Source organism: Taudactylus pleione, unplaced genomic scaffold (genome assembly GCF_031769625.1).
Source record: "Taudactylus pleione unplaced genomic scaffold, aTauple2 ptg000875l, whole genome shotgun sequence".
NCBI classification, from domain to species: domain Eukaryota; kingdom Metazoa; phylum Chordata; class Amphibia; order Anura; family Myobatrachidae; genus Taudactylus; species Taudactylus pleione.
The window spans coordinates 2,379,097-2,391,997 of NW_028285277.1; the positions used below are offsets into that span (position 1 = coordinate 2,379,097).

At 48.3% G+C, this 12,901-nt stretch overlaps 1 protein-coding gene across 10 annotated transcripts in view; it reads left to right on the forward strand.

Annotated features, from left to right (window-relative positions):
* The window catches only part of NAV2 (neuron navigator 2), a 637,654-nt gene that overhangs the window by 531,927 nt on the left and 92,826 nt on the right, over positions 1-12,901 (forward strand). The window lies entirely within an intron of this gene.

The following is a 12,901-nucleotide window of genomic DNA, read 5'->3' on the forward strand; positions in this document are numbered from 1 at the left end:
ATGCTGGCACCACTCCTCGTTGTCAGGGATCCCACGTCCCGCCGTCGCTGCTCCTGTCGCTTCCGGTGTCCAGCAGGAGCGTGGGCTCCTCACTTTGCGGGTGACATCATGACGTCACCCGCATCACTGGGAACGCTGGTCTCTTAAGTGATTAGAAGCTTCTTTAGCCTCTGATTGCTTCAGAGGCCAGCGTTCACAGCACCAGTGGGGGTCTGCCGAGCCGCATAGGAAAACAAAAGAGCCGCGGGTTGGCCACCCCTGGACTATACAATCCCTTTAAATGCTAGATCAGATGCTCTGCATAAGATTTATAGAAGTTACCCTAAAACCTGGGTAGCTAAGATGTATCCAATACTCTGTGCTAGATCGCTGGTGATACACGGTGGAAGTATTTCTTTCATCCTTGTAATCCACAGACGGACTTTGTAAAGGCCAGATGTGCGTTATCTGTGTTTATGTAGCTTAATGGTGACCCTCGGCTGCTATCTATAGACTGGGCCTCTCCAGCAGACTTATGTTGTCACATTATTACCAAACTCACAGACAAGAATCGTACTTTTAACCATTGCAAACTGCTTGACCGTAATAATGACTTGTCTGAGATTAAAACCTGGCGCACCACGCTGAAGTGATGTCATCGCGCCATTGCGTCACTGTGTAGTTTATGTGTTGTGTATGTCTGCTGCCCATAGTGCATGTGAGAAGTTTATTGGGCTGTATGTAACTATTATTAGTAACAGGCCTTAGCTGGTCATTCCCCGTGTAGCGATAAATTCCGCTCTGCACTGATAAATGATTGCATCAGAGGTCAGAAAAACATTTCCAGCATGCCCGCCGCCTTCAGACCCTCCCGTCACCCAGGTTCGCTCAGTGTAGCCGATTATATTCACAACCCAGGAAAATGTGTGTGTGGTTTTTTTTTTTTTGTATTTGAGTTTTTGATCCTTAGATCTCTGGAACATGTTAGTTCTCAATGTTACCGATGTCGTTTTAAAGGGTCACCCAGTTCTATACAAAGGTCGTCCAATCCGCTCACACTGGCTGCAGCGTCGTTGGCGCATAGATCACATTTCTGTACCGGACAGCGGACTTTTTCTCCTATGGGATTGTCACAACACCATTCGCCACCATCAAGTTACTTGTGTATTATTAGTTAATTATCGGTGACTGACATATTACGGATAGGTTGTATACTGACTCCATGCTGCATTATTTCCGTGGTAAAAGGACAGCTCAGGAAAAAGGCCACTAATATTTATTACCAGTTATTTATATAGCGCACACATATTCCACAGCGCTTTACAGAGAGTATCTGGCCATGCACATCAGTTTCTGCCCCACTGGAGCTTACACTCTATGGGCCTGATTCAGAGCCACTCGTAAGCGGCTGCTCGGTCGTTCTGACCGATGTTCGCACATCTGCGCATGCGTACGGATTGTAATACACATGCGCGAACCAGTCAGTGCGACCGAAAATCGTTTGTTCGCTACATAGCGAATGCCTGCTATTTTGAGTGACAGGAGGAGGCGTATGTGGGTGGTAACAGGGGAAGGTGCTTGAAAACGGGGGTGTGGAATTAGATCGCAGACGTGCTTAAAGGTCAAAACTGGCGTTTTAAGGGTGTGCATAATTAATACAGCAGCGTCATTGACCACGTCACTTGTTTTTTTTTTTTTTACCCCGAACTGCTCGCAAAATAGTGGTTGAAAAAATCAGCCACAAGAATAGCGACCAGTTCATACGCTGTTCGATGTGCTCGATTAATCTAATAAATAGCGGACATGACGTAGGATGCGAGCGGCCAGGGGGCGTATTTTTCAAAATTACAACCGCAAGTTTTGCTCGCTCGTTCAGACTTAGAGGCGTGAACAGACCGCAATTAGCGAACGGTTCATTTGAATAGCCGCCCCTTGTTTTAGACCGAACGACCGCAAATAGCGAGCGGCTCTGAATCAGGGCCTATATTCCCTATCACATGCTCACACACACATACACACTATGGTCAGTTTTGTTGGGAGCCAAGTAACCTACCAGTATATGTTTGGAGTGTGGGAGGAAACCGGAGTACCCGGAGGAAGCCCACGCAAGCACAGGGAGAAAATACAAACTCCACACAGTTAGGGCCGTGGTGGGAATCGAACCCACAACCTCAGTGCTGTGAGGCAGTAACGCTAACCACTACACCATCTGTGCTGCTCAATGCTAACCACTACACCATCTGTGCTGCCCAATGCTAACCACTACACCCTCTGTGCTGCCCAACGCTAACCATTACACCCTCTGTGCTGCCCAATGCTAACCATTACACCCTCTGTGCTGCCCAATGCTAACCATTACACCCTCTGTACTGCCCAATGCTAACCATTACACCCTCTGTGCTGCCCAATGCTAACCATTACACCGTCTGTGCTGCCCAATGCTAACCACTACACCCTCTGTGCTGTCCAACGCTAACCATTACACCCTCTGTACTGCCCAATGCTAACCATTACACCCTCTGTGCTGCCCAACGCTAACCATTACACCCTCTGTGCTGCCCAACGCTAACCATTACACCCTCTGTGCTGCCCAATGCTAACCATTACACCCTCTGTGCTGCCCATTGCTAACCATTACACCCTCTGTGCTGCCCAATGCTAACCATTACACCCTCTGTGCTGCCCAATGCTAACCATTACACCCTCTGTGCTGCCCAATGCTAACCATTACACCCTTTGTGCTGCCCAATGCTAACCACTACACCCTCTGTGCTGTCCAACGCTAACCATTACACCCTCTGTACTGCCCAATGCTAACCATTACACCCTCTGTGCTGCCCAATGCTAACCATTACACCGCCTGTGCTGCCCAACGCTAACCATTACACCCTCTGTGCTGCCCAATGCTAACCATTACACCCTCTGTGCTGCCCAATGCTAACCATTACACCCTCTGTACTGCCCAATGCTAACCATTACACCCTCTGTGCTGCCCAATGCTAACCATTACACCGCCTGTGCTGCCCAACGCTAACCATTACACCCTCTGTGCTGCCCAATGCTAACCATTACACCGCCTGTACTGCCCAATGCTAACCATTACACCCTCTGTGCTGCCCAATGCTAACCATTACACCCTCTGTGCTGCCCTAATAGAACTGCGCCAATCCAGCTATGTCTGATGAGCCACGGAGCTGATCCGGTGAGAACATACCGGTATATTCGGCTGTGATTAACACACTTCCAGCTACTAGAGGACTGTTCTCATATATACAGCAACCCCTTCCAGGAAGGTGGTACAGGTCACTCTCTCCGCCACACATTATATACACACACACACATACATGACTGGCTCTTCTACACGTCTGGATCATGTTACAGTATATTATGGATTATACAGATGTGTTCTAACTCTAGTCTCGTTACGCCATGAAGCACGATATGCCTGGCGCCAGGTCCTGTGTAGCTCTGCTAGCGCCGAGCGTCTTTTTTTTTTTTCTGAAAATGCATCTTCGTAGCGATGCGACGCCACTAGGACGCACCAGGAGACTGCGCTGAGTAACGTGATATGTGACCATTGTATATCTGTCTCCTGTACACACAACTTGGCGTGGAAAAAAGCTGCAGCCGCTACATTGTAGCACTTTGCACGCCGATACAGAAAGTCAGCGGCGCACAGATATGTAAGTGTCACATATTACATTAATCAGCGCAGTCTCCTGGCGCGTCCTCGTCTCATCACATTGCGATCTGGACGCATTTCTGCAAAAAAAAAAATGCCCGGTGCTAGCAGAGACTTACGGGAGCAGGCGCGCCAAGAGGGGCTATTTGGCGAGACTGCAGCAGAGATGAGTGCGGACGCGTCTGTATATATGGATTATGGGATGGCTATGAGTCCCGCTGAGCAGCGTAGTACATTATTACTGTGATGGCGGTATTTAATAAATCCAACATTGTACCACTTTATTATTATTATATGTTTATAAACAGTTATTAATATAGTGCACACATATTACGCAGCGCTGTATACAGAGAATATATCAGCCATTCACACTGCAAGGGGAGCTCACAGTCTATATTCCCTACCACATGTATACATATATACACACTGGGGACAATTTTCATAGTAGCCAATTAACCATTATGTGTTTGGATTGTGGGAGTAAAACAGAGCACGCAAAGGAAACACACGCAAAAACAGGGAGAACATACAAACTCTACACAGAGTCAGGAACTGAACTCTTGCCCTCAGTGATGTGAGGCAGTGATAATAATCACTACGCCAACTATGTTGGTCCCAGCCTAGAACAATCTTGGACACCCAGGGGCCACTGCAGACTACACTAGTGGGTTAATGCTCGGCAGAAAACATGTACGGTACAAATGATTGGTTATAAGATATCTGCTGATACTGTGACATGCGAGCTGTCGGAGTGTATAGACCGCGGCGAGGGACGCACTGGTGTACAGACAGAGCGCTCGGGGCCGTTACGCTTTCCCACACTCAGAATACACATTCACGCCCCTGTGTGAACGGCCTGTTACGTTGTTCCCAGCTGTGTGTTTTTTCTTTGTCCGTAGTGATAATCTCACAGCCATTGTATATACTCTATATCTTATATCACTGAGGAATTTAACCTCCTACGGGCCGGGTGGCTTCATGCAAATCCTCCCATTCCAAGTCACTGACTCGGATCAATAGGCGCGCCGAGAGACTTGTCCGGAGTTACGGGGCAGTTTGCAGCCGAGCGTCTCTCAGCCATGGGAAATAGCGAACAGTAACTAATACCTGTCTATGTAAGTCAGAGAGGATGAGGGTGGTAACTGCGCAGCCGGACGTATATATCAGTCTCTGAGCCGTCCAGGGATATCCGAGCAGCTCCATGATCCTGGCATGTCCTGACAGCAGAAATATCTATATAGCTTTACCGGTAGGTGTACCGGTATCCGCCGCCGCAGGCCTGCCTGAGTCATGTGGGTATATAGCGCAGCTTCAGGCTATGTTATGTCATATAGTGTGAATGGCTTATCAGAAACATTTGCATTCTTCCCTAATCACCCCTGGCTCGCCGCCAACTGGGGGAACAGCAGCTTATACTGGTCTAACGAGATGCAGGCGCTCAGGTCCGGCCAGACAGATACATCAGGGCTCTTAGTCATTGTGTACTAGAGGATTTCTCTAATCCTTATCTTACATTCTATGGGGCTGGAGAGGTCCTTAGTGCTGTGCTTACAGCGTACCCGCAATATACCCGCCCCTGCGCCTCTCCTTCCAAACTGTCCCTCTTCCATCTGCATAAAGAATCATTACATAGAGCTCAATGACAGGTGCAGACCTTACAGCAGTGGTGGGGGAACAGGGGTAAATTACCCCACATGGGGTAAAAATGACATTCCTGGGGGTAATGGACGGACAGCCGGGCATGCATATGAATCATTATATAATGTAGAACGATTCATATGCATGCCCGGCTGTGCCGCAGGGAGGCTCTAAGTCGGACGCCCGCTGAGATGTTATTACCAGCAGGTGCCCGGCTCCTTCCCTGCAGCGCCGCGTTCTCTTCTGAACTCCAGCTTCTGCCTCTCTCCAAGCGCACTATGGGAGAGATGTCATGACGTCTCTTCCATAGTTCCGAGGAGCAGCCGGGCGGACAGGACGGCGGCGGATGCAGGAGCGGGGATTAAGGTAAGTGTTTTCTTTTGTACAAGCGGCACTACAGGGACATTATATGGGGGCATGACTACAGGGGCACTATATGGGGGCACGACTACAGGGGCATTATATGGGGGCACGACTACAGGGGCATTATATGGGGGCACTACTACAGGGGCACTATAATGGGGGACGACTACAGGGGCATTATATGGGGGAACTACTACAGGGGCATTATATGGGGGCACTACTACAGGGGCATTATATAGGGGCACTACTACAGGGGCATTATATGGGGGCACTACTACAGGAGCATTATATGGAGACACTATTACAGGGGCACTACTACAGGGGCATTATATGGGGGCAGTATTATAGGGCCACTACTACAGGGGCATAACTATGGGGGCATTATATGGGGGCACATAATTAACAGGCAGCGTCATAGTACACGTAGGCTACAGTCAACCACAAGCGCTGCGGTCAGTTCCGATGGTTCCCGATGTACCGATGATTGTATACACTTCCTGGAGATGACGTTCACTAGTGGGCAGCTAAAGACAGGCTGGTGGGCGTCTGCATACACAAAGTGATCGCTCGCCATGACATAGTGGGCGTGCTTATGCCTTGCCGTGCGAGCGGCTGCATTGATGTCACTTAGCTGAATTTCCATACGCTGGGAGCGAGTGGCCGCATATAGCGAGCGGGTCTGAATCAGGTCCTTAGCTTGTCCTGATTTTCCTGTTGATAAAGGCTCGGATGCATGTACTAACAGTAAGAGACAATTCCTGGTGCACAAACGTAGTTATTTAAGTCAATGGTTCCCAAACTGGGTGCAGCAGGGCACTGGCAGGGGTGCCACAGGACCAAATCAAATTATTTAAGGTCCATATGATGGACGAATCCAGAGGTGTGGCTGCCAATCTGACCACGATACGCGGACACACAGAAGCACAACCCTGACCAGCACCACCATCACATACTGTAACTGGTCCTAATGCTGCGTACACATGGTCAGATTTCTTATCAGATATGAACGATAACCATTGTAAAAATCGTTCATATCTTTGACATGTAGGGTAGGCATCGACGAACGATGCGCTTTCCCGCTTGTCAGCTAACGATCTCCGGCATCGACTGTGTCTGTAGTCAGATTTTGACGATTTCATTCATTTTAATACTGTCAGAAATCGTTCATCGTTCATCAAATCTGAAGGTGTGTGCACCATAAGGGTGAAAGATGAGCACAATTTATTTAATGTAATAATATTTGCCAAATTTATCAATTAGACGCTTTTGGCCTAGGGGGTGCCATGATAAAGATGCTGATATTCTAGGGGAGCCGTGATTCAAGAAAGTTTGGGAACCACTGATTACTGTGCTGTGTCCTCTATTCAGCAAGTGCATTCCCCACCCCAGGTGTCAGGGAATCTGACAATAGTGGCATACATTCACCGATTATTACAGTCTAAAGGTGAGGGTTAGACAGACAGGAGTGACACAGAGGGGAGAGACAGTGAGTGAGGAGCATAGAGCGGTGGGTTAGGGTGAGAGCTTACACTATAGGGGAGGGACAGACGGGTGACACAGATGGGAGAGACAGTGAGTGAGGAGCATAGAGTGGTGGGTTAGGATGAGAGATTACACTATATAGGGGAGGGGCAGACATACAGGGGTGACACAGAGGGGAGAGACAGTGAGTGAGGAGCATAGAGCGGTGGGTTAGGATGAGAGCTTACACTCTATAGGGGAGGGGCAGACAGACGGGTGACACAGAGGGGAGAGACAGTGAGTGAGAAGTATAGAGCGGTGGGATAGGATGAGAGCTTACACTCTATAGGGGAGGGGCAGACAGACAGGTGTGACACAGAGGGGAGAGACAGTGAGTGAGGAGCATAGAGTGGTGGGTTAGGATGAGAGCTTACACTCTATAGGGGAGGGAAAGACAGACAGGGGTGACACAGAGGGGAGAGACAGTGAGTGAGGAGCATAGAGTGGTGGGTTAGGATGAGAGATTACACTCTATAGGGGAGGGGCAGACAGACAGGGGTGACACAGAGGGGAGAGACAGTGAGTGAGGAGTATAGAGCGGTGGGTTAGGATGAGAGATTACACTCTATAGGGGAGGGGCAGACAGACAGGGGTGACACAGAGGGGAGAGACAGTGAGTGAGGAGCATAGAGTGGTGGGTTAGGATGAGAGCTTACACTCTATAGGGGAGAGGCAGACAGACAGGGGTGACACAGAGGGGTGAGACAGTGAGTGAGGAGCATAGAGCGGTGAGTTAGGATGAGAGATTACACTATATAGGGGAGGGGCAGACAGACAGGGGTGACACAGAGGGGAGAGACAGTGAGTGAGGAGCATAGAGTGGTGGGTTAGGATGAGAGCTTACACTCTATAGTGGAGAGGCAGACAGACAGGGGTGACACAGAGGGGTGAGACAGTGAGTGAGGAGCATAGAGCGGTGAGTTAGGATGAGAGATTACACTATATAGGGGAGGGGCAGACAGACAGGTGACTCAGGGGAGAGACAGTGAGTGAGGAGCATAGAGCGGTGGGTTAGGATGAGAGGTTACACTATAGGGGGGGGGCAGACAGACAGGGGTGGCACAGAGGGGAGAGACAGTGAGTGAGGAGCATAGAGCGGTGGGTTAGGATGCGAGATTGCACTCTATAGGGGAGAGGCAGACAGACAGGGGTGACACAGAGGGGTGAGACAGTGAGTGAGGAGCATAGAGCTGTGGGTTAGGATGAGAGATTACACTATATAGGGGAGGGGCAGACAGACAGGGGTGACACAGAGGGGAGAGACAGTGAGTGAGGAGCATAGAGCGGTGGGTTAGGATGAGAGATTACACTCTATAGGGGAGGGGCAGACAGACAGGTGACTCAGGGGAGAGACAGTGAGTGAGGAGCATAGAGCGGTGGGTTAGGATGAGAGGTTACACTATAGGGGGGGGGCAGACAGACAGGGGTGACACAGAGGGGAGAGACAGTGAGTGAGGAGCATAGAGCGGTGGGTTAGGATGAGAGATTACACTCTATAGGGGAGGGGCAGACAGACAGGTGACTCAGGGGAGAGACAGTGAGTGAGGAGCATAGAGCGGTGGGTTAGGATGAGAGGTTACACTATAGGGGGGGGCAGACAGACAGGGGTGACACAGAGGGGAGAGACAGTGTGAGGAGCATAGAGCGGTGGGTTAGGATGGGAGATTACACTCTATAGGGGAGGGGTGGACAGACGGGTGACACAGAGGGGAGAGACAGCGAGCGAGGAGTATGGAGGGTTAGGATGAGAGGTGAAAGGCTTTTTAGCAAGAAGTGGGCCTTGAGAGCCCGTTTTACCAACTCTATTTGCACAGCACTTATCCTTATCAAAGCCGTAGCTTGTGTGGTTGTGTAATGGCTAATGCAGGAGGCCGTGCTGATGGTGACAATCTTTGTGTGTGCAAAATAAAGAATAAAAAAAATTATTCTCTACATTGTATTCGAGCAGACGCTAAATTAACACTGACAATAACAAGTGCCTTATACCCTAGATATGTCAATGGTGGCTGGGCCCAGTCCAGTGATTTGTAGGTACCGCCATGCCGCGCCACCAGCTGATTAATGTGACTTTATGGGAGCTGAAATGAAGCCGTTTTACTAACGCTATGTTTATTACCCGAGTTTCAGTGACTCTGGAGGTCATCTGATGTGTGGTCAGGAGAGTCCCAACACTAATTACCTCCAGGAAACGCTCACTTTATCAGTCTGGGTAATTAGACGGGGGTGCAGACCCCTCAGTCTCCCACTCAGAGCTCCGTTCCCATGCTCCAGGTCCCCACTGTCAGCAAATCTGCTTCTGAGCCTTTCAGGACTGATGTCTAAACAATACTAGAGGCTAAAATAACAAATTCCGCACATGACTACGTTCCCGGCGCACTGCGATTGGTGGGTAATATTTGCCTGTACGTATAGACCTTCCAGAATTAGCTTTTATATTACAGAGTGCCTCCAGGTATTGCTGCAAATTCCTATCTAAGTAGCAGGTACTTGTCACTGCTATATCTGAGCACAAATACAGTCTGCAGCTGCAGGACGTCTCACAGGATGCTGGGAAACTGGGAGGCGATGGCACTGCCCCGTTACAGGACACACTCATTAGCACAGATTGTTTCCTAATGTTATAGAGAATCTGATACAGTTACAGACGGCAATTTCTCTGTCATTAGACTCTCACAGCCTCAGTGCTATACCTCTCTATGATGCTATATACAGAGAGAGCACTTAGTCGCCGACTATTCTCCATTTACATCTGTAGCAAGCATGGCACCTGCAGATTGTAAAAAAACACCAAATTTATTTAGATTCTATACATTTGCATCTTGACGACATTTTCCTTTAGTCACCAGAGAAATCTACTTAAATCCTCTGTAGAATAAGATCTTCCCCCAGAGTCAGCTGTACATGCCTGGGGTCCGGCATTCCCTCCCAGCTGGGACCCCAACTGCTGCGTACTGCACCCCCATATCCTACTACTCCACGTCTGATTCCCTCCATCCTCATCACAGCCCTCTCCTGCCAGATCCCTGCGCACGAGCCTGCAATTCCCTTCACATGCACCCGACTCGCCCACACAAGCGTCTCCTACCTCTGTACGCCCAATTACACCCAATCAGTCACAAATGGAGGTATAACTCAGCTCCGGACCACTCCGAATCCCCTGTAACTACTACAGGTATGTGACACATTGCGCTGTTTGCTAGTAATCACAAGATCCGTCTGCAGATGGAATTGCATGAATCAGATCCGTAAGGTGCCCATCCACTTATAGATCTGAAAACGGCTGCACGATTATGACAATGTGATCGTTCAGTCGTTTGTCAGTGCAGGGTCATCAATCATCTGGTAACATGCTGAACCTGACGATATCGTCAGGTTGACCAGAATGTTTGCTAGATGATGTCTAAACGACCAGTGGGCAAGCACATCGCTGGTGGTTTTAGACACTTTTGCGAACGATCGTCATCGTTCAGTCGCTCAACTTAATCGTCTAGTGGATGGGCACCTTAAGGCAGGTTCTCTCTTGTAATTAGGAGGGGGCGCCGTCTCTGTGCTGTGCCCCCGTCTTACCTGAACTAAGCTCACATTGTACTATGAGGATAAAATGAACTAGAGACTTTACTATAGAGCATAAAATAAATGGGGGCAGTGCTACAATGGCGCATAATACGACCTAGGTGCACTACTGTGGGGCGTATTTACTACATTTATTTTACAACAGTGTACATTTAAATTACATGTAAATCTAGAAACATGCTGCACCCCCTTCACACAGCACAGCATAGGGAGGTCTCTCTAAAAGCTCTTTCAAAATGATGCTATGTAGCCCTCAAAGTTCTGGTTACTTCCCTGCTTGTGCCTTTAGGGTTTTGCCTGCAGCTTCATTCCCAGTATATATATTATAACACGTATATATTGCTGTAAGTGCCAGGTGCCCATTATCAGACCTGTAACCTTTCTGTCTAACCTCAGAACTGCTGAGCGGAGTCTTGTACAGTGATTCCCAGTATATATATTATAACACGTATATATTGCTGTAAGTGCCAGGTGCCCATTATCAGACCTGTAACCTTTCTGTCTAACCTCAGAACTGCTGAGCGGAGTCTTGTACAGTGATTTCACCAGTTTGGAATTCACACTCTCCCACTATTCCTGCATTACCTGCAGTTACGCTGCTTACCGTCTATCCCCGAGCCTGGCCTTGTAAATCGCCAATAAATCCGCTTCCTTCCAAATGAAAAAAACCCCAAAACTTTTGTTCCATTCCAGCCCTCAGCGTGTGCCTAGTAAAGTAATTGGAACGGAATTCCTGCGTCCATAAGAAGTTGGCTTCCCTTAGTGATACATGTTCCCTATTACGTCATGGTCCTGTACTCACTTCTATGGAGTCGCTGTAATTCTGAGATCAACTCTGGATTATAAACAGCTGCACGCACTTCATATGTTCCCCCGTAAGCTGCTCCGATAAACCATTTATATCCCCCAACCCATAATTGCAAAACCACGATGATGTGGAATACACTCACCGAGCGCTGCGTGAGCCATAGATTGCTTTCCTGCCTAAGAGACACTTCAGGAGACATATGTAATACTGCACAGGTAACCGTAAGCCTCGGCGCATTATTGCGATGACTGGGTGGGCGCTGGAAGAGCAGGCGGAAGGTCAACTTTGTTTTCATGGCTACTAAGGGACATATAAATTTGTTCATGACGGAATTGCTAACAATGATTCCTCCATTCTGCTTTTTCATGTTTGTTTGCGCAGATGTTTCATACAGCGTTTTGCAGATTTGTCTTCCATGACGCACAGGCGTATAATGGCAAACGTAAATATATTACTATTCATTTACTGCCTGATGACGCTTTGGCACCACCCTTTAATGAATGTAATTCTTTTACTTATTCTTACCTAACATACCGCCTTTTGGATAGTAATTTATGTTTATATAACCCCAGGCGTACAGGCACATTTGTCGCTATCATGTCACAAATTGATAAGCACTGATTTTTGTGCCCATATAAATGCCCTTGTGCCCCGGAGTGTGGGATGCGTTGGCGCTGTATAATAATACCACGAGAGGCGATAGCCGGGAGTGAATACTGTGTTCTATCACATACACTTGTATTGTTATTGAATATAGATTGTAAGCTCCACTGGACAGGGGCTGATGTGAATGGCTGAAATATTCTGTGTACAGCGCTGGGGAATATGTGTGCGCTACATAGATAAATGCAAATTAATAAATAACTGTGTGTGTATATATATATACTTGTTACCCTGCAATCTGTAGCACCATAGAGAGTAACAGTCATTACCACACAAATTAGCTTTTTCAATACAACGTTGTTCTGCGCAGGCTCCTACAGTAACTCGCAGCGACAGGTCAGGAATTCACTTCCATTGTGTAAGTGACGCACTGCGATGTGGTTATTCCGCGTTACACCGTGATGCTCGCTTATGAGACAAGCTGTCATGTCTGTGCTTCTGATCCGTCCGTGTGTATGATGCATGGTAGTCCCTGTTCTCATGGAAGCAGGGCATGCTGTGACTTGTAGTTCCACCACTACTACATAAGCCTGGACGTATATAGGTCTCTCCTAGGGGGTCTATTTACTAAGCAGTGTTAGGAGACAGAGTGAAAAGTGATAAGAAAGTGATAAGGTGCCAGCCAATCAGCTCCCAACTGTCATCTCACAGGCTGTGTTTGAAAAATGACAGTT